Genomic DNA, 27,033 nt, shown 5'->3' on the forward strand with positions numbered 1-27,033 from the left:
AAATAAAAGCCAAAGGGGTACAATAATGAAGATCAACATTTTTATAATATTTTATTCCCCCTCAATTACAAGTCAAAACAATTTTAAACAACTTTTCAAAAGTTGTGAGTTCCAAAATCTATCCTCCTCTCCCTCCCTTTCCCTCTTCCCTCCTTGAGATGGTAAGCAATGCAATATAGTTTAAACACGTGCAATCATTTAAAACAATTAATGGACATCAACGTTAACAAACATTGTCTTCTTGCAATTTACTACTCCTTCCCAATTGACGATTCAAATCAACACATTTCATACTGGATCTCAAACATACCATGCAGTCGTCTGGTTTCTAGTACATCTTGTCGGGAAAATATGTCCTTAAGAGCACCACTGTATTGGGTAGCCTTTTGGTTCAAAATTACTTGTAGAGACTCCTCAGATGTTCCTGCCCAAATCTCTTACAAAACAGATCTCAGTACAAGTTGACACATGTTCTCAAAATCTACTTCTCCAGTAACTAATTCATGTTGTTGGTTTTGTCCTTCATTCTCAAAGAGGACCAAAACGACATCACTATGTTAGAATCAAGTTAATGTGTCTGATTGCAGCCGATCAAACAATACAAGCTTGGAATGCTCTGCCACAAGTTGGATACAAATAGTCCCTAAGAACATTTTGAGTGGATTCTGTAACTTTGTGAATTTCATGTTTCTTCTGAGCTAATTCAATTCTGTTTTGCTCATAGAGCACAACATCTTCTCAGTTGAGGGCCATGCTGGGTGGTCCTATGCCAGTGTCTCTCATATCATACAATCAATTCTAAAGTTCTTGAGCGTGTCCTTGTATCTCTTTTCCTGACGACTACTTTGTGAGTGCTCGCCCTGTGTGAGTTCTCCATAAAATTGTCTTTTTGGCAAGTGTACATTTGGCATTTGAACGATATGACTAGTCCAATGGAGTTGTGCTCTCTGTAGCAGAGTTGAATTGCTTGGCAGTGTAGTTCGAGAAAGGACCTCAGTGTCTGGTATTTTATCCTGCCAGGTGATCTTTAGAAGCTTCCTTAAAACAATTCAAATGGAGGCAATTCAGTTTCCTGGCGTGGCGCTTAGATACTGTGTAGGTTTCACAGGCGTATAACAATGAGGTCAGTACAGCGGCTCTGTACATCTTCAGTTTGGTAGCCAGTTTAATACTCTAGTCTCCCTCACTTTCCCTTGGAACCTCCCAAACACTGAGCTGGCTCTGGCAATGTGTGTGTCAACCTCATTATCAATGTGGATATCCCTGGAAAGTATGCTTCCAAGGTAAATGAACTTATTTAATAGTACTCAAAACTTCTCCATTTGTTGTAACTGATTAAAACCATCTCAAATCTGATCTTATTAACAATAAAGCTATAAGGGGAATAGCAAATTAAGAGCCCAAAGTTCTCTTGAAACTTTAGAGGATTAGGTTATAAATATCCTATGTTGAATCTATCTTTATCTGAACTCTGTACCTGACATAAATATTGTTAAGAATAAGCTAAAGAGGGGCAGCTAGGTGGCATAGAGCACCAGCCCTGAAGTCAGGAGAACCCAGTTCAAATGTGACCTCAGACACTTAATACTGCCTAGCTGTATGACCCTAGGCAAGTCACTTAATCCCAATTGCCTCAGCAAAAGAAAAACATAAACTAAAGAGTTACTGTTACGGTACAAAGAAAATATTTAAATACCACTAAAGGCAGAACTCTTATACCCTTCCAAATTACATTAATATTTGTTTGGGCTTGTTGTTTTCTCAACAATTTACTCGATTTTTTTACTTTACAATTTGCAGTTCAATTCAATTATTCACTTCCCCCTTAAGAGGAACACATAATCCTCACATAAAAATTGAAGTTACAGAACACTTTTTATAAGAAAATGACCTTTCGGGACTCAGACACATACATAGATTTTACTTATTAGGTTCTCAAGAGTTTCTTTAGAAACATCCGTTTGACTTGGGAATTAGAGGTCGGGCAAACGACGGCTTTTAAAACAGGCTTAGAACTTAATTCCTTAGGAATGAAAAAAGATAATGAAATATTTGAATATAACTCCTCATAGGTGAGCATTCCTATCTTCCATGGATATTTTGACATGTATGAGTACTCACTTCCTCACTCACTCACTCATCCTTGCTATTTATATTTTAGTACTTATATATTCTCTCTATAAATGAATCAATATATATGGGTTACCCCTTATAGTCTAGAATGTGTATTATATAATATATATGTGTATATGTATATAGTGCATGTGTGTACATATATACATATATTAATGTATATATGTACATACATATGTATGGAGCTATAATTTATTCCATATATATATATATATATATATATATATATATATATATATACACATACTACACACCTCTCAGACTGGCTAAAATGACAGGAAAAAATAATGATGAATGTTGGAGGGGATGTGGGAAAACTGGGACACTGATGCATGGTTGGTGGAATTATAAATGGATGCAGCCAAGGGCTATCAAACTGCATACCCTTTGATCCAGCAGTGTTTCTACTGGGTTTATATCCCAAAGAGATCTTAAAGGGAAAAGGACCTGTATGTGCAAGAATGTTTGTGGCAGCCCTCTTTGTAGTGGCAAGAAACTGGAAACTGAATGGATGCCCATCAATTGGAGAATGGCTGAATAAATTGTGGTATATGAATGTTATGGAATATTATTGTTCTGTAAGAAATGACCAGCCAGGATGATTTCAGAGAGGCCTGGAGAGACTTACATGAATTGATGCTAAGTGAAATGAGCAGAACCAGGAGATCATTGTACATGGCAACAACAAGATTATAGGATGATCAAATTTAATGGCCGTGACTCTTCAACAATGAGATGATTCAAACCAGTTCCAATTGTTCAGTGATGAAGAGAGCCATTTGCCCTCAAAGAGAGGACTGTAGGAACTGAACTTGATTCACAACATAGCATTTTCACTCTTTTTGTTGTTGCTTGTACTTTATTTTGCTTCTTATTTTTTTACTGGTTTCATTTAATTTTTCTTGTGCAGCACAATAATTGTATAAATATGTATGCATACATTAGATTTAACATATATTTCTACCATGTTTAGCAAGTATTGAACTACTTGCCATCTAGGAGAGGACATGGGAGAAGGGGGGATTGGAACACAAGGTTTTGTAAGGGCTAATGTTGAAGAATTGTCCATGCATATGTTTTGAAAAATAAAAAGCTTTAATAAAAAATTTTTTGAAAAGACATATTTTGAAAAAAATGAGCAAGCAACAGCATAGAAGAACTTAACCGTAACAAACTACTATGGTGGTGGGAAAGGCCAGGACATAAATTCAGAAGAAAACAACATTGTGAAAAGAGCTACAAAAAAGTCACAAATAAAAATGTTAATTGGACTTTATCCCAACAAGAATTCCTTGAAGAGTGAAAGAAGAGAGGAGAAATGGTGGAGGAAAAATTGGGAAAAGAAATGAGAGTGATTAGGGAAAGAATTAACAGCTTGGTAAAAGAGGCACAAAAAATTCACTGAAGAAAAGAACTCCTTAAAAAGCAGAATTGGCCAAATGAGAAAAGAGGTACAAAATCTCACTGAAGAAAATAATTTCTTAAAAATTAGAATTGGGTAAGTGGAAGCTAATGACTCCTTGAGACACCAAAAAAGAAAAAAAAGTCAAAAGAATGAAAAATTGCAGAAAATGTGAAATATCTCATCAGAAAAAAAAATAACTGATATAGAAAATAGAGCAAAGAGATCATTTAAGAATTATTGGACTATCTAAAAGACATGATAAAAAGAAAGAGCCTAGACATTATATTTGAAGATATTATCAGGAAAGCCATCTTGAAATCTTAGATCCAGAGGATAATATGGAAATGGAAAAAAACCTACCAATCACTTCCTGAAAGAAATCTCAAAATGAAAATTCACAGGAATGTTATAGTTGAATTCCAGAGCTTCCAGGTGAAAGATAATATACTTCAAGCAATCAGAAAGAAATAATTTAAATATTATATGGAGCTCAGTCAGGATCACATAAAATTTCTACATTAAAGGAGAGAAGACTTGGAATATGATATTCTGGAGGGCAAAGGAACTAGGATTACAACCAAGAATAATCTACCCAGAAAAACTGAGTACAATCATTCAGAATAAAAAGGGTATATTTAATGAAATAGAGTCATTTCTGCTGAAAAGAGCAGGGCTGAATAAAAAATTTGACATTCAAATACATATTCAAAAAAAGCATAAAATAAATAATGAAAGAGTAATCAGAAGAGTCTCAATAAAATCAAACTATATTCCTATATGAAAAGAGGGCACAGGTATGAATCAATTATGTTGGAATTATCTTCAAAAAAGATGAAGGGATGAGAAAGAGGGATTCCTTAGGAAGAGATAGAATGAGGAAAACGTTTTAACATAAATAAGGGGTTCAAGGAAGAACTTGTACAGTGGAGGAGAACTGAAGCAATGCTTGAACTTCACTCTCATTGGATTTGATTTAAAGGAGGAAAACATATATACACACCCATTTGTGTATAGAAATATAACTTACCCAGTAAGGAAATAGGAGCGGGAAGGGATAAGATAAAAGAGAGAGTGATAAAGAAGATGACAAATTAAGAGAGGTAATGATTAGAAGCAAAATATACTTTTGAGCATAGACAAGATCAAAAAAGAGAGAAGAAGAAACAGAAGAAAATGGGATGGAGGGGGAAACATAGTAATCATAATTGTGAATTAGAATGGGATGAGCTCACTTATAAAATGGAAGTGGATACCAGAAGGGATTAGAAACCAAAATCTAAGAATAGGCTGTGACATAAGTGACATACTTGAAACAGAAAGACTCACACAGAATTAAAATAAAAACTGAAAAAAAAAGCAGGGGTAGCAATTATTTCAGACAAACAAAAGCAAAAAATAGACCTAATTAAAAGGAATAATCAGGAAAATTACATTTTGCTAAAAGATATCACAGACAATAAAGTAATATAAAAATTTTACAGCAAGCTTCTCTGATAAAGGCTTCATTTTTTCAAATTTATACTTTATAAAGAACTGAGTCACATTTATAAAAATAAAAGTCTTTCCCCAACTGATAAATGGATATAATAAACAGGTAATTTTCAGAAGAAATCAAAGCTAATTATAGTCATATGAAAATGCTCTAAATTACTATTGATTAAAGAAAGGCAAATTAAAACAACTTGTTCATGGAAAAGTCATGAGGTACCACCTCACAGTTATCAGAAATGAAAAATAGGTTAACTAATACACTGTTGATGGAGCTGTGAACTGGTCCAACAATTCTGGAGGACAATTTAGAAATAGGCCCAGAGGGCTATGAAACTGTGCATACCCTTTCACCTAGCAATACTATTAAGTCTGTATCCCAAAGAGATCAAATAAAAAGAAAATGGACTTATATGTACAAAAATATTTACAGCAATTCTTTTTGTGGTGGTAAAGAATTGGAAACCTAAGGATTGCTTATCAATTAGGGACTAGCTAAACAAGTTGTAACATATGAAGGAGTTCTATTGTGCTATGGGAAGTGTTGAGAGGGGTGATTTCAGAAAAATATGGCAAGACCTATAAGAATTGTGGTAAAGTGAGAAGAACAGAGAGGTCATCATACACAGTAACAGCAATGTAATGATGATAATCAATTGTAAAAAAAACAAAAACTTAGCTACTGAGATTAAATAACAATCCAAGACAATCCAAAGTATTCATGATGAAAAATGCTATTCACTTCCAGAGAGAAAAATTGGGTATAAATTGAAGTATAATTTTCTTATTTTATTTTTCTTGCTTTTTAAAAAATATGGCTAATATATATGTCCCATATGATTTCACATATGTATAATTGATATCGTATTGATTGACTTCTTAGAGGGTGAAGGAGGGAGGAAAGGAGGGAGAGAATCTGTAACTCAAAATTTGAAAAGAAAAAAATGTGAAAAATAAATAAGTATTTAAAGAATTTTTAAAAGAGCCTCCGAGATCTTTTGTAGTGCCAGATCTATGGTTATCATTATTTATGATGGACCTGTTTATAGGTATAAATATTAAGTGGATGTAAAGGGAATGAAGGCAGCAGGTATATTCAAAAGACTTTTAATGAATGCAAGGAGAGTCTGCTTTGTTCACATCTGAGTGGTCCATTGAGAGAGGGATGAAAAACATGGTAAGGAGGCCAGAACAATATTCTGCATGACCTTTTATAGGATTAAAAGTTGAAGAGGTTTGGTTTCGAGGTTTAATCTGAATTCTGATTTAGATTATAGGAATTCATTCCTCACTTGACTTCATAAATCCATAATTTTACTTGTTTTCATATTTGTTCCTTTAATCAAAGTGAGCTGTTATATGGGTTAAAATACAATCTAAGGAGAGTTTATAATGGCTTAGAGTATAATTTTAGGAATTGGATTTGATATAGGAGAACGTAATAAGTGGCCAGAAGGCTTTACTCTCTAGCTATTTAGTTACTATATTCAGTCTGAACTCTAGATAGCAGTGTAAGACTGTGCTGTTTCTCAGTGTCAATTAATTGGTCTGGACACATTTAATAAGTACCTACTATGTCCAGGGATACAAAGATCAAAAAGAAAGCAGCCACTATTCTCAAATTCCATACATCCTATTGGTGGAGAAAGCATGCAAAAATATAAGTATATACAAAATATACATAGGTATAAAATAATTTGGGAGGTAACTCACTAACAAGTGGGGAGGCCTCAAAAGTTTAGGTACCTGTAGAAGAAGGTAAGGATTAAACTGAACTTTTAAGGAAACTAGGGTTTATAAGAAGCAGTGGTAAGGATGGAATGCATTTCAGCCACCAAGGACAAACTGTGCAAAGGTAAGTAGCTAGGAAATGACATGCCATTACCAAAAAAACCAAAAACAAACAGTGAACTGGTTAATTAGGCTGGACCTTAGAGGAAATAACGAGGAAATTATATTGATAAGACTAGAAAGATAGATTGTAGTCAGGGTATGAATGACTTTCAGTGACAAGTAGAGGATCCTCAGGAGCCACTGGAATTTGTTGAGAAAAAGATCAAAATGATCAGACATAATCCCTAAAGAATATCCCTTTAGCATCTGAATGGAAGATGTATTGGAGAGGAAAAAGAAGTGAAATAGGAGCATCATTTAGGAGGTTATTGCAGTAGACTAAGTGAAGGGGTTAGTTATGTGAGTGGAGAGAATGGGATGGATGCAAGAGATCTTATGAAGATGATGATGATAAGATTTGGTATGGTGGCAGTGAGTTGTGCCAGGAAATATTTAACAGCCAACTCTGGGGAGAGATGTGATGTGCTAATGACACTCTTTTAAGTTTAAGTTTTATTATTAAAATTTTCTTTATCACTTTCTTAAATTTATCCAATCAACAAAACCATAAATCAAGTCCTGATTTGTTTAGCATTTGCTAAACAGAGAGATGAACAGATAGAGACAGACAGATATATAGATAAAGATATAAAGAACACTTTTAAGTGTTATATTTTACACATGCACTGTGCTAAGTGTTGAAAACTCATATTCAAACAAGCACCTTTCCCTGTCCTCAACAATCTTACATTCTAATGGGAGGAAAGAAATATGAAGAGGATTTGGAAGGAGTTAAGTTGAGAAGTGAGATGGAGGCCTGGTGCTAAACAATAGAAGGCACTGGTTGTACTATTAGGAATTGACTATCCTGGGCACCTGAGAAGATGGCAATGTCTTTGACAGATCTCCTGGATGGCATTCAAAGCTCTTCATAACTTAGACCTTTCCCGCCTTTCCAGTCTTTTTGCACCTTATTTTGCAACATATACTCTTCAATGTTGTAAAACTGATTTTCTGCTTTTCCATGAACAAGACTTTCCATCTCTTTGCTCCAAGATTCTCTTGATTGTCCTCTATGCCTGAATCTTTCCTTTCTCCTTTCTTACTACTGACTTCTAGCTTTCTTTAGGTCCAAATCAAAATCCACGTTCTACAGGAAGCCTTTTTTAAAATAACTTTTATTTAAAGTTATATGGATGGGTAATTTTACAACATAAATTGCCAAACCTTTTGTTCCAATTTTCCTCCTTCCCTCCCTCCCTAGATGGCAGGATGATCAGTAGATGTTAAATATAAAGTATAAATTAAATACAAAATAAGTATACATGACCAAACCGTTATTTTGCTGTACAAAAAATTAGACTCTGAAATATTGTACAATTAGCCTGTGGAGGAAATCCAAAATGCAGGTGGGCAAAAATATAGGGATTGGGAATTCAATGTAATGGTTTTTAGTCATCTCCCAGAGTTCTTTCTGCTGGGCATAGCTGGTTAGTTCATTACTGCCATTGGTACTGATTTGTCTATCTCATTGCTGAGGATGGCAGGTCCACGAATTGATCATTATATAGTATTGTCGTTGAAGTATATAAGGATCTCCAGGCCCTGCTCATTTCACTCAGCATCAGTTCATGTAAGTCTCTCCAGGCCTTTCTGAAATCATCCTGCTGGCCATTTCTTATAGAACAATAATATTCCATAACATTCATATACCACAATTTATTCAGCCATTCTCCAATTGATGGACATCCATTCACTTTCCAGTTTCCGGCCACTACAAAGAGGGCTGTAAATATTCTTGCACATACAGATCCCTTTCCTTCTTAAGATCTCTTTGGGAAATAAGCCCAGTAGTAGCACTGTTGGTCAAAGGGTATGCAAGTTTGATAACTTTTTGAGCATAGTTCCAAACTGTTCCAGAATGGTTGGATGTGTTCACAATTCCACCAACAATGTATCAGTGTCCCAGTTTTCCTGCATCCCTTCCAAATTCCGATTATCTTTTCCCTATCATTCTAGCCAGTCTGAAGGTGTGTAGTGGTATCTCAGAGTTGCCTTAATTTGATTCTCTGATTAATAATGACTTGAGCATTTTTTCATATGGCTAGAAATAGTTTCAATTTTTTGCCTGAGAATTGTCTGTTCATATCTTGACCATTTATCAATTGAGAATGGCTTGATTTCTTATAAATTAGAGTCAATTTCATATATTTTGAAATGAGGCCTTTATCAGAACCTTTGACTGTAAAATATTTTCCCCAGTTTATTGCTCAGGAAGCCTTTCTTAACCCCTTCTTAATTTCAGTCTTTTCCTCTTATAATTATTTCCTATTTGTCCTGTACATAGCTTGTTTTGATATATTTATTTGTATGTTGTCTCCCCTAATAGATTATAAGTTCCTTTGAGAATAGGAATAATTTTTTGCCTCTTTTGTATCCCCAGAATAGTACCTAGCACATAGTAGGTGCTTAATAAATGTTTATTGAGTGAATGAGTGATATTAATTATTTTAATCAGCATCTTTCTGGTTCCTTAGAATTTCTAAGTAACCACCTGTCATAAAATAGGTTAAATTTTATCTTTTTTGATCTTGTGCCTTTAAATGAGATTAAAGGGAAAGTACCTTGTAGACCTTAAAGTTATATAAAATATTAATTATTATTCAAAATAATTGTTTACTCTTGTCTTATTGTGAGCATTTTAAAACTATAGAAAATAGTATCAGAGAGAGTTGGATCCTTGTTTTATTCCAGTATTACTGGGAAAGCATCTAATTTATCCCCATTTATTGATGATTGCTTTTGGTTTTTAATTTATGAGATCAAAAAGGTCCCCTATGCCTATAAATTGTATTCAATTTCTAGACTTTGTTTTTCAGATCTGTCTTTTTTTAGAATGTTTGAGTCTTTGACTTTGCCTCCTGTTTACCCTAACTTCATTTAAGATCACCTCAAATCCCACCTTCTGTAGGAGGCACCAGATCTCCCCGAATGCCTTCTCCTTGATTGTCTTCCATCTACCCAAAGATTTTGTATGTATCTTAAGTCTCCCCCCATTGAATGTGAGCCTTCAAGAGGAAGGACTATTTTGACCTTTTTGTAGTATACAGTCCGAAAAAGGGAAGCTTTTAATGTTGTTTGTGACTGACTGCTGAATTGACCACTCAAAAGTGGGTACTGGGACTTCAAAGGTTACGTTATGTTTTCAACAAAACCCAAAGATAAAGAAACCATAAGAGATCATATCTTGGTGAATTTTTATTTTGTTCCCCTTAATTTCCATGTAGGAAGTTTATTTATTTCCATAATAAGCCCAAACCAATGGTGTTGGGGGAGGGGTAAAGATGTAAAAAAAAAAAGCTGAAGGGGTCGAATAAAATTTTAAAAGCCAACCAGAGGATTTTCTTCAATGTATCCCAAAAGTCTTAGTATAGATTTAAGCTTTAACAACCAAGATTTTTAGAATAGTCTATGTTTAATCCTAAAGGTAATAAAGCATCACAAGTTTACTGAATGGAGAGAAAGGAGAATGTAATATAGTCAGGATTCTGTTTGGAAAGATCACTTTGATAGCTGAATGAAGGACAAATTCGAGTGGGAAAAGATTTGAGGCAGGCAGACCCACCAACAGAGTATTGAAGTCCAGGTATGTGGTACAGGCACCAGGGTGGTGACAGTATCAGAGGAGAGAATATGTTTGATTCTATCATGTTGGGATGATTTGGGGAAAAAAAGAATGGAAGGATAAGAAAGAGGAATGCGCTAGAAGGGGAAAAGGAGAGGAAGAATAGGGGAAATTATTTATAAATTTGGTTCCCCAAAAACCTTTTATAGTAAAGGGGAAAATGTGAGGGGAGCACAAATGCTTGAACCTTACTCTCATCAGAATTGACTCAAAAAAGAAATAACATATACACTCAGTTGGGTATGGAAATCTCTTACCCTACAGGGAATTAAGAGAGGAAGGGGATAAGAGAAGGGGGAATGGAGTTGAAAGAAAGGAGGGCATATAAAGGGAGGCAGTGGTCAAAAGCAAAACAGATTTTAGATGAAGGACAGAGTTTAAAAGAGAGAGGAGAAGAAGAAAAGGAAAAAATAAGATGGAGGTAAATATACAGTTAGTATTTATAATTCTGAATGTGCATAGGATGAACTCACCTGTAACATATAAGCAGATAGGAGAATGGATTGGAAACCAGAATCCAACAATATAGTGTTTTCAAGAAACACATTTGAAATAGAGGACACAAAAATAAGGGCCTAGAGCAGGATCTAATATTCTTCAACTGAGGTAAGAAAGGCAGGGGCAAGAATCATGATGTCAAAGCATAAACAAAAATAGCAGATGAAACTACATTTTGCTGAAAGCAAGATTTGCTTTATAGACAATGACGTAATCTCAAAATGAAACATAACATATACCAACATGGCATCACATCCAAATTCTTAATGGAAAAGTTAAATGACTTTTGGAAGGGAAAAGATAGTAAAATTATACTAGTGGGAGATTTAAATTTTCTTCTCCCAGAGTTAGATAAATCTATCATAAAATAAATAAGAAGGAAATTAAGGAAGCGAATAGAATCTTAGAAAAGTTAGACATGACAGACCTCTGGAGAAAATTGAATATGAATAGAAAGGATCTGACCTTTTTGTCAACTGTATATGGCACCTTCCCAAAAATTGACCACATATTAGAGATAACCTCCCCATAAACCAAATGCAAAAAAAGCAGAAATGGTAAATGCACCCTTTTCAGACCATAGTGCAATAAAAAAAAATTCATTCAGTAAAGGACCTCGAAAACAGATTAAAAATTATTGAAAGTTAAATAATATAATCCTAAAGATCAAGTGAATTAAAGAACAAATCATGGAAATAATCAATTAATTAAAGGCAATGACAACAATAAGAAAATATTCTAAAATTTGTGAAATACAGCCAAAGCAGGGGGGGAAATTGTATCTCTGAATGTATACATCAATAAAAGAGAGAAAGAACAGATCAATGAATTGGGCATGCAGCTGAAAAAAAAAAGTAGAAAAAGGACAAATTAAATAATCTCCAATTAAACACTGAAATGGAAATCCTGAAAATCAAAGAGAAGATAAATAAAATTGAAACCAAAAAAATTGAACTAATGTAAATAAAATTTAAGAACTGGTTTTATGAAAAGAAATAAAAGAATAAATAAACCACTGATTAATTTAAGAAAAGAAAATTATCAGTTTCAATAACGAAAAGGGTAAATACACCATAAATAAAGATAAAATTTAAACAATTATTATTTTGCCCAGTTATGCCACTAAAACTGATAATATAAGTGAAATAGATGAAGATTTACAAAAATATAAATTGCTTAGTTTGCCAAAAGAGGAAATCGAATCTAAATAATTCTATCTTAGAAAAAATTCGTAAATAAATCCAAACAGTTAAGGAACAAGTAATCCCAATACTATAGAAACTATTTGGAAAAAAAAAAGTAAAGGAATCCTACCAAATTCATTCTATGATTCAAATATAGTTTTGATACCTTAGTCAGGGAGAACAAAAACAGAGAAAGAAAACTATAGATCAATTTTCTTAATGAATGTCATTGCAAAAATTTTAAATAAAATAGAAGTAAGAAAATTATAGAAATATTTCACAAAGATCATATGCTATGACTAAGTGGAATTTATATCAGGAATGCAGGGCTAGTTCAATGTAAGGAAAAACTATCAGCATAGTTGACTGGATCAAAAACAAACAAACAAAAAAAGACAAATCATATGCTTTGCAGGATTCTCATTGTGTGTTTTTGCCCCTCTTGGCTGAACGGAGGAGTCTACATGTGATCTTTCTCGTTTATTTTATGATGGCAACATTTTCTCAGCTTCCCTGGGTAATTGTGGGGTATTTGAGCTTCTCTGCCACCATCTTCGCAGTATTTGCATCTATACAGGTATTACTCTCCAAATCTTTTGTGTGTTTTGTAGGGCCTTCCCCTGCTACTATTATTTATTGGATTTTGTTATCATATAGAAAAATACAGTTGATTTTGTGTGTGTGTTTTGTAGTCTGCAACTTGCAAGTGCTATTTAGGGTCGGTTTCAATATTGTTTCAATTAGTTTGTTATTTCTCTGGGATTTTCATCAGCAAAGAGATAGTCCTGTTTCCTCTTTGCTTTTCTTTATGCCTTGAATTTCTTTTTCATCTTTTTGTTATTACTACTATTTCTAGCAAATCATCATTATTAAGCACCTACCATCTGCTAGGCACTGTGGTAGCTGACAGGTATACAAAGATTAAAACAATCTTTACCCTCAAGGAGTTTACACTCTAACAAGAAAGAGAAGTACATACATAAATATAAGTGCACACAAAATAACTATGAGGAGAATAAATACAACTACATGGCATAGTTAGATCCAAGGTCATCCACGAAGGGAGGGCACTTCCTATTGGGAGGATCAGGAAAGACTCCATGTAAAAGATAATTCCTGATCCCCATCTTGTAGGAAGAGAGGGATTTTATAACAAAGAGGTCAAGGGTGGGGGGTAAGAGGTGAAAAATTGGAACAAGAGGTTTGGCAATTGTTAATGCTGTAAAGTTACCCATGCATATAACCTGTAAATAAAAGGCTATTTATTAAATAAAAAAAAAACAAACAAAACAAAGAGGTCAAGAAGGAGTCCATTCTAGGTATGGGAGAATGGCTAGTGATGGGAGATTGGAGTGTCATGTAGGAGGAACAGAAAGTAGATAACTGGCTGGATCAGAGTGCAAAAGGGAGAATTAAGTAATGGGAGGCTAGAAATGTGAATTATTTTCCTAATTTTAAATCATCTTGGATTTCTGCTTTAAAACCTACTGAATCAACATTGAAAATTTAGGGAGAGGGCATATGTTGGTTTGTTACATAAAGTATTTACATTTTAATTTTTATCAATAATCGCTAATGCTGTACTTTTCTGGAACTAAAATCATAGCAGGGAGAGGGAAGAATCTTTGCTTTTCTTCTATACTTTTGGTAAAGCTCCTAAAGAATCTGATCATGTATGATGCTTTCTTTTGGTTTTAGATAGATACTTTTTATTTTATTAAAAGGATTCCTCTATGCTTATACTTTATAGGGTTTTTTTGCCATAAGTAAGTGTTATGTTTTATCAGTTTAAAAAAATAATTTGAGTAGTATTTGTATATATTGATCATTTAAAATTTGATAAGATTATTCTATAATTCCATCAGGAATGGGAACTCCTCTCCTCCCCCTTTTTGAGTAGTTGCTTTACATTCAGTTCTAGTTTATTTTCTGAGATTAAATTATTTAAGACATCTGATGTTCTGTTATTTTAGGAATATTATATGTGTATTTTCTCATCTAACAAAAAGCCAAAACTTTATTGATAGAAACAGTATAAATTATAAAGTAGATGTCATTGAGTCTCTGAATATTAGGAAAATGTCCTCATCTTCAGATTATTACCTCATTAAATTCACACTTATTCTTATTAGTCTATAGATCACCATATCTCTAGGCTGATGAAGATTCCATTCTTTGCTTAGGGAATGAAATGCTGCCCTCTTTCTGAGCTCAAGCAATTTTTATAGAACAATAGAGGGGTAGGGTGATAAATGTTTAACAACTGCTTCTATAGGGAAAAAATGTATGCACACCCTTTTAAGGTGATTTTGCACTACTAATACTATCTTAAGTCCAAACAACCAAGCAAACTAAATCAAACTCTTTCTAGTCCTATGGTTACTTCCTATTTCTCAGAAGTCAGTATGAGGTGGTTCCAGTAACCCTCTGGGAACAAGATCCAAAATGGATGCAAAAAAAATGGAAAGTGAATGGGCCAAGCTCCTGCTGCAGTGGAAGCAAGAGAATTTTTTTATTTTGTCTTTTTTTGTATTATATTTTGTAGTTTTAGAGGTATTCCTCATTTCTTTTTTGTTCTCAGTTTTCTTGGAATATAATTGTGCACAATGAGGTTCTGATCATTTTAGTTTTGTTTGTTATCATTCCTAGAGTCTTTTTGGTTTCCAACTTATCTTTTTTTCCTAAATTTTCCTCCTTTATGCTAATCCGGGAGTTTGCAATATTTGTTTCTAATTTTTTGAAATGCTTATTCAGTTCATTAATTTTCTGCTTTTCTATTTTGCTAAGGAATGCTTTTAGGGATATATTTTTCCTCTAAGGCCGATTTATTTGTTGTTTCATCATTATCATTATCCTTCACAATTATTATTTATGATTTGCTCCTTGACCTACTCATCTTCTATGATTTCATGGTTAAATCTTTATTTGGATCTATGTCTTTTGATTATCTTCCTAGAACTATTTTTATTGCATTGTGATCTGTAATGAATGTGTTTAGTATTTAGTATTTTTAAACATTTATTTGTAATAACTCTATAACCTAATACATGGTCAGTTTTTACAAAAGTTCCACGTGATAGTGATAAATATACATTCTTTAGTAGTCCCATTCATAAGGTGTCACAAATCTTTTAGCTCTGGTTTCTCCAGTAATTTGTTCAATTCTATATTTTCCCTTAAAAAAAATCTTTGTGAATTTTACCAAACATTTAAAGAACAATTAACCTGAATGCTATATAAACTTTTTGAAAAAATAGGGAATGAAGGAGTCCTACCAAATTCCTTTTATGACACAGACATGGTACTGATACCTAAAGCAGGTAGGTTGAAAACAGAGAAAGAAAATTATAGACCAATCTCCCTAATGAATATTGATGCTAAAATCTTAAATAAAATATCAGCAAAAAGATTACAGAAAATCATCCCCAGGATAATCCACCATGACCAAGTAGGAGTTATACCAGGAATGTAGGGCTGGTTCAATATTAGGAAAACTAATAGCATAATTGACTATATGAATAACCAAATTAACAAAAACCATATGATCATCTCAATAGATGCAGAAAAATCATTTGATAAAATACAACATCCATTCCTATTAAAAACACTAGAGAGTATAGGAATAAATGGACTTTTCCTTAAAATAATCAGTAGCATCTATTTAAAACCATCAGCAAGCATCATATGTAATGGGGATAAACTGAAATCATTCCCAATAAGACCAGGAGTGAAACAAGGTTGCCCACTATCACCATTACTATTCAATATTATATTAGAAATTCTAGCTTCATCAATAAAAGTTGAGAAAGAAATTAAAGGAATTAGAGTAGGTAATGGGGAAACCAAATTATCACTCTTTGCAGATGATAAGATGGTATACTTAACCCCAGAGATTCCACTAAAAAGCTATTAGAAATAATCTACACCTTTAGCAAAGTTGCAGGATACAAAATAAACCCACATAAGTCATCAGCATTCACATATATATATATATATATATACACAGAGAGAGAGAGAGAGAGAGAGAGAGAGAGAGAAAGAGAGAGAGAGAGAGTGCAAAATCCAACAGGGATACAAAAGGAAATTCAATTTAAAGTAACTACCAATAGTATAAAGTATTTGGGAATCTGTCTGCCAAGGGAAAGTCAGGAACTATATGAGCAAAACTACAAAACACTTTACACACAACTAAAGTCAGATTTAAATAATTGGAAAAATATTAAGTGCTCTTGGATAGGCCGAGCAAATATAAGAAAGATGACAATACTCCCTAAACTCTATTTATTTAGTGCTATACCAATCAGACTCCCAAGAAACTATTTTAATGACCTAGAAAAAATAACAAAATTCATCTGGAAGAACAAAAGGTCAAGACTTTCAAGGGAATTAATGAAAAAAAAATCAAATGAAGGTGACCTACCTGTACCTGATCTAAAACTATATTATAAAGCAGCGGCCACCAAAATAATTTGGTATTGGCTAAGAAATAGAGCAGTTGATCAGTGGAATAGATTAGGTTCACAGGACAAAATAGTCAATAAATATAGCCAGTGTTTGACAAACCCAAAGACCCAAGCTTTTGGGATAAGAATTCACTGTTTGAAAAAACTCCTGGGGAAATTGGAAATTAGTATGGTAGAAACTAGGCATTGATCCCTACTCAACAGCACACACCAAGATAAGGTCAAAATGGGTTCATGATCTACGCATAAAGAATGAGATTATAAATAAATTAGAAGGACATAGTATAGTTTACCTCTCAGACTTGTGGAGAAGGAAGGAATTTGTGATCAAAGAAGAATTAGAGATCATTATTGATCACAAAATAGAAAATTTTGATCATACCAAACTGAAAAGGTTTTGTACAAACAAAACTAAGGCAGACAAGATTAGAAGGAAAGCAATAAACTGGGAAAATATTTTTACAGTTCTGATAAAGGCCTCATTTCCAAAATATATATAGAATTGACTCTAATCTATAAGAAATCAAGCCATTCTCCAATTGATAAATGGTCAAAGGACAGACAATTCTCAGATGAAGAAATTGAAACTATTTCTAGCCATATGAAAAGATGCTCCAAGTCATTATTAATCAGAGAAATGCAAATTAAAACAACTCTGAGATACCACTACACATCTCTCAGATTGGCTAAGATGACAGGAAAAGATAATGCTGAATGTTGGAGGGGATATGGGAAAACTGGGACACTGATGCATTGTTGGTGGAGTTATGAATGGATCTAGCTATTCTGGAGAGCAATTTGGAACTATGCTCAAAAAGTTATCAAACTGTGCATACCCTTTGATCCAGCAGTGTTACTACTGGGCTTATATTCCAGAGAGATCTTAAAGAAGGGAAAGGGACCTGTATGTGCAAGAATGTTTGTGGCAGCCCTCTTTGTAGTGGCCAGAAGCTGGAAAATGAATGGATGCCCATCAGTTGGAGAATGGCTGAATAAATTGTGGTATATGAATGTTATGGAATATTATTGTTCTGTAAGAAATGACCAGCAGGATGATTTCAGAAAGGCCTGGAGAGACTTACACGAACTGATGCTGAGTGAAATGAGCAGGACCAGGAGATCATCATGATGATCAATTCTGATGGACATGGATCTCTTCAACAATGAGATGAACCAAATCAGTCCATTTGTTCAAGAATGAATAGAACCAGCTACACCCAGTAAAAGGACTCTGGGAAATGAGTGTGAGCCACCACATAGCATTTCCACTCCCTCTGTTTTTGTCCACTTACATTTTTGATTTCCTTCTCAGGTTAACTTTACCTTATTTCTAAGTCCGATTCTTCTTGTGCAGCAAAAATAACTATGGATATGTATATATATATTACATTTAACATATACTTTAACATATTTAACATGTATTGGACTACCTGCCATCTGGGAGAGGGGGTGGAGGAAAGGAAGGGAAAAATTGGAACAGCATGTTTTGCTATTGTCAATGCTGAAAAATTATCTGTGCGTATATCTTGTAAATAAAAAGCTATAATAAAAAAAATAAAATCTCTGCCTGCCTCAGTTTTCTCATCTATAAAATAGGGATCATCTATAAAATAGGCATCATAATAGCACCTCCTTCCCAGGGTTGTTGTGAGGATTAAATGAGACATTTGTAAAGTGTTTAACAACAGTGCCTAGCACATAGTGTTTTTTAAATGTTAGTTATTGGGACACTAATACATTGTTGGTGTAGTCAATCCAACCATTCTGGAGATAGTTGCTCTCAAATTGTGCAAACCCTTTGATCCAGCAGTGTCTCTACTAGGCCTTATCTTAAGAGATCATAAAAAAGGGAAAGGGACCTGTATGTGCAAGAATGTTTGTGGCAGCCCTTTTTGGAGTGGCCAGAAACTGAAACTGAGTGGATGCCCATCAATTGGAAAATGGTTGAATAAGTTATGGTATATGAATGTTATGGAATATTATTGTTCTATAAGAAATGACCAGCAGGATGATTTCAGAAAGGTCTGGAGAGACTTACACTAACTGATGCTGAGTGAAGTGAGCAGAATCAGGAGAGCATTATACATGGCAACAGCAAGATTATACGATGATCACTTTTGATGGACATGGGTCTTTTCAACAGTGAGGTGATTTAGGCCAGTGCCAATGGTCTTGTGATGAAGAGAGCCATCTGTACCCAGAGAGAAGACTTGTGGGGATGGAATATGAATCACAACATAGTGATTTGCTTGCTTTTTGTTTTCTTTCTCATTTTTTTTCCCATTTGATCTGCTATTTCTAGTGCAGCATGATAATTGTGGAAATATACATAGAAGAATTGCACATGTTTAACATATATTGGATTACTTGCCATCTAGGGGAAGGGGTGGGAGAAAGGGAAGGAAAAAACTTGAAACAAGGTTTTGCAAGGGTGAATGTTGAAAATTATCTACCCATATGTTTTGAAAAGAAAAAGCTTTCATTAAAAAAAGAAAAAACCTTAAATGTTTGTTATTATTATTATATCTTGAAGCTCCTCCGGGCCTCTTGGGGGATTGCATGCTTTGGTACCAGTGTAGCCCTGTTAACCAAAATAAATAATAATGATAATAAGTCCATGAGGTGAGTGTTGTAACTGGATTTTTTAACAAGAGAAATAAACATGTATGGGGAACTCTGGATACAAGACACTGACAAGGTACTGGATACAAGATAAGAACACTGCTTGAGCAGTGAAGCAAAGAAGACATAAAGAGAAGCAAAGGGCCCCTACTGAGTTAGGAATAAGAACCAAGCCATTGACTGAGAAGAATGTCAGGAAGTCTTTGCAGCTACTAGAGTAAACCACTGCTGGGTCAACCAGACAGGGCTGGAGACTGGGGTGCACTCTAAATATTAAACAGCCAGTCTTCCAGAAAAAAAAATGGAGGTCTAAATACACTTTTGTTCATCATGCCCAACCCAAGCCTCTGCAAGTACTTTTAAGTTGAATCTGCCTTATTAAAATTTCGCCATCCCTTTCTTGTCTTGATAAAGAACAAATCCAGCCCCGATTTTTAGTCTTTGCAGATTTCCAAGGTATAAATGCTCACATTGAAAATGTAATTATGGGTCTCCTGAGTCAAGATGAACTGGCTTAAGAACTCTCCTGGTTATGCACCCTACTGAACTAGTTAGGCCACACAGGCTTAGAGAAAGGTAACTCAGACAATAGTACCAACTGGTTTGGGGCTATTCAATCAGGAACCTGAACAGACCATGATAATAAATTTTCCTCTTTAATTCTTTTTTATTAATTTTTATTGTTTGTGGCTCAGAACCATTTTTCCTGAAACTTTTAGTGAACTGAGAGCCTAATTTCTGTTAATATTAACTCACTTGACTAAAACATGACTCATGGAATAAGTGTTAAAGGGAAGAATGACAATCCTTGGAAGTTAAAAAGCATTTTGAGCTCCCCCCAAATTAGTTATTTGTGGAGAAGCTCCCCCACATGCCTGTTTAAGGAAGGATTTTTCTGAGTTTTGTTAGTTATCTTGGTGATATGTAAATTCATACCTTCTCAATCAGTCCACTGTGAACCATCAAAGTGTAGTTTAACCTGCAAGCTGACTCAACTTACCTACAAAATCTATTTAACTTGGTGTATTTTCTTAGGAGATTCAAAAAAAAATCCGGATTCTGCTTAAATAGGCAGAACATTTTTAAAAAATAAGTTTTTGTTCAACTTCATGACATTGAAGGAAGCATGAGATGATGAATCTGTAACTTTTAAACTTTTGTAACCTAAAAGCATGTACAAGATTACAATTCGTAAAATAAATAAATAAATAAATAATTGCTTGCTCTATTTTTCTGATGTTAAAAAAAAGCTTTGTCTATAAAAAGCCTTGTTAATCCCTAATTGGGATTCAGGAGTTATTTTATCTACCCTTCTGGACCTGTGCTTCAGAATAATAAAACCTACATATTTGCCTCTATAATTTCTGTGTTGTGATCAATTTATTTCGGTAGCAGTTACCCAGCACAGAAAGTTTAAGAGGAGCTATTTCTCCCACGACAAGAACTTGGGGGAGCTCTCACAATGGAAGCCAGGGCCTGCAAGAGAGGCCTTTTGGGATTTCTATAGAGAGAAAATGCCAGGCAGGGGCTTCAGGAGGCCTCAGGCTCAGGCTGATGTCCAAGATCAGCGTTGCTCCCGTTTCTGGGTCTCTGTGCACCAAGAAGGAGCTAAATGGCCTCTAGAATTCCTACCAGTGCTAAGTCTCTGAGCCTAAGTAGACTCTAAGGAGGGTCTGGTCTTACTTCTTTTGTTGGGCCCAGAAGGGGTGCACAGGAAGCCAGCATTCACGAGTTAGATATGGGTCTGAGACAGACCACTGGCAGTGAAGACACTGCAATGATTTCTAGGCTCTAGTCAAACTCTGATCAATTAATCTCTGGTTCCTTCCAGCTCATAGGTTCACCAGGATAGTACTGAAGAAAGGAACAACCTTCCAGTGAAGGTGAGAACAGAAGTTGCTAAATGAGGTACTGCCATCAGTTAGAGCCAGAGACCCCAGCAGTAGGGCTGAGGTAGAAGAGCCTCAAAAGCAAGCTTTTGTGGCCCTAACAGAAATCTTGCTGAGAGACCCACACCTACACCCCCCCCATCCCTTTTCAGGAGGAAATCCCCAGCTTGCCTCTATTTCTCTTGATAGCTGGCATCAGCAGAAACTAGTCCTATCACCTTGGCCCAGGAGCTGCTACTGACTTTTGAGACCACCATAAAGACCTGGTGTTATCACCTTGAAGGAATGGGGGTATATCCCCCCTCCATTTTTTAACTCATCCTCTTTCTGGGAGGCCTAGGTCTCATGGGGTCAAAGATCAACACTGAGACAAAGGTAAAGCTATAAGTTGGGTGTGTCTCTGGGGTCTATTGGAATGAACAGAAACCACAAAAATACAAACTTTTTGCAGCAAACTCATATTTATAAAAACTTGTAAAAGAACTTTGAAAGCAATTTTCCTAGATATCTGCCAATACAGATGAGTGTTTTTCTCCTATCACCTACTTATACATTGCAATCAATACAGAAAATATCACTAATTGGAACATGGAGATATAGCATGTGGAAGAGAAGTATAGTCACACAGCAAAAGGGGGCAGATAGCCAGCCCCATGTACCAGAAAACCCACCATACCCATTCTTAGTTAACATGGCAATGTTTTTAGCACTAACAATCCCTAAATTTTTGGTCTCCGAGCATTAGCACAGTACTGAGATCTAAAAGCACAGAACCCTAAAATATGTATAACATTTGGGGGCAACAAAATTAAGTTGGTTTTGACACTTTAAAAAGACCTCAGAAAGAGGAACTTTCCTAGACATCTGTCAAAAGAGAAGCTAACTTTTTTCCTGTTGTCTAAATGTATATTGGAAACAATACAGCAAACATCAGAATAGACCAGTTTTGGGAACATAAAGATAAAGCATGTGGAAGACCATGGATGTTACACTGCAAGAGGGGGCAGGTAACCAATCCCATTGGTCAGATAATCCACCACACCCACACCTGGTTCAAATAGCAGTCTTCAGCACCAACAATTGTCAGTCAAGGCCTTTGGTCATCTGAGCATGACCTAAGTGCTGAGGTATAGAAGCAGCAGAATATGAAGTAAACCAAAGTACACACTGTGGTCATCTAGGTAGGCAGGAAACGTTCCTACTCGGCATTGCAATCTCTATGTCTATTATTGCAAACACTAGTTACTCTTCTGTAACGAGAGAAGAGGTTTTCTCCATGGAAGTAGCTAATAGAAACAAAGGAATAAACAACCACCCTGAAACAATGCAAATACTGTAGAGGAACAGATCGTTTTGACAAGATATGGGCCGATATACCCAATAGATAGGCTCCAAGAAATGCTCACCTGGCAGGAGCCAAGCCCGCCAAGTCCTCATTCAGACTTTTGTCCATACTTGGGACCCAGCTGGTAATCAGTGGCTTCTGTGAATAGTTGAGAAGGATTTCTGGCCAGATATTCCAGGAAATCTTGTAAATGGTCCATAAACACATGGATGCTGCTGTCATTCAGAGGACTGCAGGCCAACACGGAGCCCAGTTTTGGGAAGAGGCGCAAAAGGTGGGCACTGCCATAGATCTGGGACATCTGCAAATTGGGGAAGTGGGCCAGGATATCAGCATACTGAGATCTCTCAAAATCGTAGAGCAGCTGGGTGCCCAACAGCAAGTCAAAGTACTCCTTGATCACAGCCACTAGACCACCGATGGCATACTTCTTATTGGTGGACCAGATGTTTGGCTGGAAGGTAGCATATGTGGTCAGGATGTTATCAACGGTCTTTCTGGCTGGCACTTTGAAGAGCTTTTCCGTGAGGGTTACCAGCGACCAATCCTGCAGGAACAAGTCCTCCAGGGCGATGGGCAGGTGGATCTGGACTTCCCGTTTGTCCGTGGGTTTTTTCCCTAGGCCCCCAATAGCATCCACATCTGTCTGTAACCTACTTCTTCTCCCTAGAGGAAGGGCCTTATCCATCCCCCAGAGAGATTGCATCCTTGAGCCCCCAGCGGTACTGCTCTCACCTGGACAACAGTAATAGCTACCCCGGATCAAGGAAACAGGGTGTTCTGGCTGCTGCTGCTTCTCGGCTGCTATCTGGAGGCAGACATAGGCAGATTGGTCCCTCTGCAGGTAAGCAGCTGAGTAGCGGAGGACACGGCCTTCGGGGATCCATGCGTAGTCCCAGCCACGAGGGGATATGGGATAAAGCGGCTGTTCAGAGAATACCTGGGGGACAACTGGCAGCGGGTCCAGGTCTCTGGAGCCAAGGGCCCCCCTTCCCAGGATTATGGATCGGCCATAGCTGCTCCCAGTGGGAGTTCCCGGAGGCATGGCTTGGCCACTTGGGATGAGTCGGGCCCGAGCTAATGAGGGCCGCCAGAAGGATGCACCGGAGCAAGCAGCAAACCCTCCACTGGCTGGACTGGTGTCGCTCTGGGGTGGGTAACGGACTAGGTATTTGACCTGCTGGTCCTCCACAGCCACCCAGACACACTGGGCCTTGCGCATCCTGGGGCCCTGGAAAATCAGTACATCTTCCCCATCTTGGAAAATGGGCCCGTTCCCGCCCAGCCTACCCTCGAACTGGTAAGAAGTCTTTTGGTCACCCAGAACACTTCCTCGGCCGGTTCCCCTTCCCCCGGAAAGCTGGGTAGCTGGAACCTGGCCTGATCTCCAGTCAGGGCATGAGGGGTGGGAGGTGCGTCCACACACTTGCTGAGGAGAAGCCATGGCTCTCACTCTCCTCGGCTGCGTGACCCGGCTTGCAATGCGGAAGAGGAAGTGGCGAGGTTAAAAACCCGCCCTCAAGAACCGGGCAGCAAAGAAGGCAGCCTATTACCTAAAGATCTGGGAGGTGGAGGATGGGAGAGGGGTGATCACCTGACCCTCCAGTGATAGAAAAATCCCGGAAAAATCAAATGTTAACACCACCACTTCCTGACTGTGTCTTCTTGATCAAATTTCTTTCCTTCCATGAGCCTCACTTTCCCTGTCTGAAAAAGGAAGGATATTTAGACAATAACGTTCAAATTTCTGGAGAGGATTTAGGACTATGCTTGGGTTTATAAGGGATGTAGAAGACCTTTACCCAAAATGATTAGTCAGAGATCACTCAGTAGAGAGCAGAAAGATTGTTTATTAATAAATTCTCATGAGAATGAGCAATTCCAGCGCGAGGAGGGAAAGAGAGAAAGCGCGCAGTAGGAGGGCTAAAGATTTAGGAAAGATATACAGTTTTTATAGGTTCGGTTACAAAGGATTACTCATAAATTGGGGAGCATTGAGAAATAGGTGCCCTCTCCCCTAAATGAATTTTAAACATCGGTGCCAAAGGCAGATTAGAACGGAATGCTTTGTTTCCCTAGTTCCGAGAGCAATCATCAGTCAGACCTTCAAACTTCAGATTACTGAGCTGACATCATTTAAACTAATAGTCTAAATATTGATAACATTGAACAAGGATAAATGTCATCATTTCTGGTTAAGTAGATATGTTTCTAGCTGGCCAAGGCTCTAGTAAATATGGTCCTACACATATTATACAGGTCATAGGGGAAACACAGAAATAATGAAAACAAAATACAGAAAAAGAATTCATACATTTCTCTTCTTCACCTTATCTCTCTATTCCACATAGGTTTAAGGACAGCTTGGAAGATGCTGGACAAAACACGACTAAATACCTCATCAGCAAGTGTCAATAGACATTTTACCAGGCATGGGTGTATCTGAGATTGTATATGATGGGGATGGAGGGAAAGAGTGAGGGAAAGTTCGGTTAACCTGTAAACTATGTGTTTTCTTTAGCCCATTATATCACATTTGTTCATCATTTCTGAAAAGGCACTTTTAAAAATTTGCTTATTTTTAAAAAATAGAATGGAAAAAAGAAAGAGACAAAGAAGATAAAACAAAACAAAACACATTGTCATGTGCCCAGCAGAACATCAGGGAGGATTCAAAATCTATAACAAATTTCCAATTCAAGAAACGATATATAATAGTAGGAGAAATTATATTCATCAGTTTCCACCTTTTCTTTGCTTCTTTGTAGGTTGTCCTTTTGTTTTCTGCTGCACACTTTTTTTTTACTTTATTCTTTTTTTTCCCCTTTCAACACACCTACCTCCCCCAAGCAGGCTATAGTTAAGGACAGATATTTCATAGATATATACATACACACATAAACGTGCGCACACACACACACACACACACACACACAATTACCCCCCATATATATACACACACATTCACACCCATCCACAGACCCCCCATATATACATACATAGAGCAACATCCATATATAGCTACATATACTCAGACATATAAATACACACATGTTTACCTATATGTGAACATGCATCTAAAACAATATTAGTATGGCTAACATATAATGTAGATTTCTCTCTTTTATCTTTAAGATAAAGGATTACTAGCCATATTCTTTTTTTCTAATAAATTCTACTCCTGATCCTTGTTATAATATTTGTGTATATCTCATTCTTTCTAGTCCCTGCTAACTCTTCTGCTTTAATTCTGCTCCTTAATGTGCTTTGCTATTAATTAATCTCTCCCTACCCATGGACTCTCCTTTTTTTCCCCCCCCCCTCATCCTTTGCTTTCTTACCCACCCATTCCTTCCCCCTTCTTTATAGATTTTGGAGGGTGCTATATAATTCATTGTATTATGTAGTATTGCCTATTTAACCCATTCCCAGTGTGACTAGGTTTTGAGAAGTACCAGCTTCCCTCCCCCCCCACCTCTAATACCTGTGTCTATTCTTCCTCTGAATCTTGATTTCAATCTTAAACATATGAAATACATTTCCATGTAAAAAACAATTTCGCCATGTTAAGTTTCTTGAAATTAATCTTGGATATTGGCTCTGTGTGAGACACAAAAGACCCCTACCCAAAATGACTACCCAGAGATCACTCAAAGTAGAAAGCAGAAAGATTGTTTATTATAGCAACTCATAAGAGGCAGGCAGTCCAGCTGCAAGATGAGGAAAATGAAAGTACTCACAGCAGGAGGGCCACAGAATCAGCGAATATACACAGCTTTTATAGATTTTGTTACAAGAGATTACATCACAAGTAAGAGAGCATTGGGGGGGGGCATCTAATTGGTTGTTGCTATCTAGAGAGATTGGAATGGAAGGTTTCTGGCTTAAGCCTTCAAGCTTTAGATAATGGAGCCAACAGCTGTCAAGCTAATAGACTCAATATCGATAAATGTCAAACACTGATAAATGTCACCAACTTAGGTTAAGTAAATATAGACCTGCACATATTATACTTATGCAGGTCATAGGGAAACCCAGGAATAATGAAAATAAAGAAAAAGAATTCACATATTACTATAAGTTCTTCATCTCTCCATTCCGTACAAATCTTATTTGTTAAATTTAGGTTTGGACAAAGTCCTGAAAATCTGCCAGTTCATTGAATATCCATTTCCCCCCCCCACCCCATTCAACACAATAGATACTTTTGCTAGATATATTTTGGGCCATAAACCTAGTTGTTTTAATTGCCAGTATATGTGATTCCAGGACCTGTGGTCTTTTATTGCGGCTGCTGATAAGTCTTATACAATTCTAATTGTAGCCCTAGTGTATTTGAATTTTTTTTCCTCATTTCTTGAAAAATTTTCTCTTCGGAAGGAATTTATGACCAAAGAAGAACTAGAGATCGTTACTGATCACAAAATAGAAAATTTTGATCATACCAAACTGAAAAGTTTTTGTACAAATAAAACTAATGCAGACAAG

At 36.2% G+C, this 27,033-nt stretch overlaps 1 pseudogene; it reads right to left on the bottom strand.

Annotated features, from left to right (window-relative positions):
- Positions 1-22,633: 22,633 nt before the first annotated feature.
- LOC100924955 lies at positions 22,634-23,989 on the bottom strand (annotated as a pseudogene).
- Between the last annotated feature and the right edge of the window lie 3,044 nt (positions 23,990-27,033).

The sequence above is a fragment of the Sarcophilus harrisii genome, chromosome X (genome assembly GCF_902635505.1).
Source record: "Sarcophilus harrisii chromosome X, mSarHar1.11, whole genome shotgun sequence".
Taxonomy (NCBI): domain Eukaryota; kingdom Metazoa; phylum Chordata; class Mammalia; order Dasyuromorphia; family Dasyuridae; genus Sarcophilus; species Sarcophilus harrisii.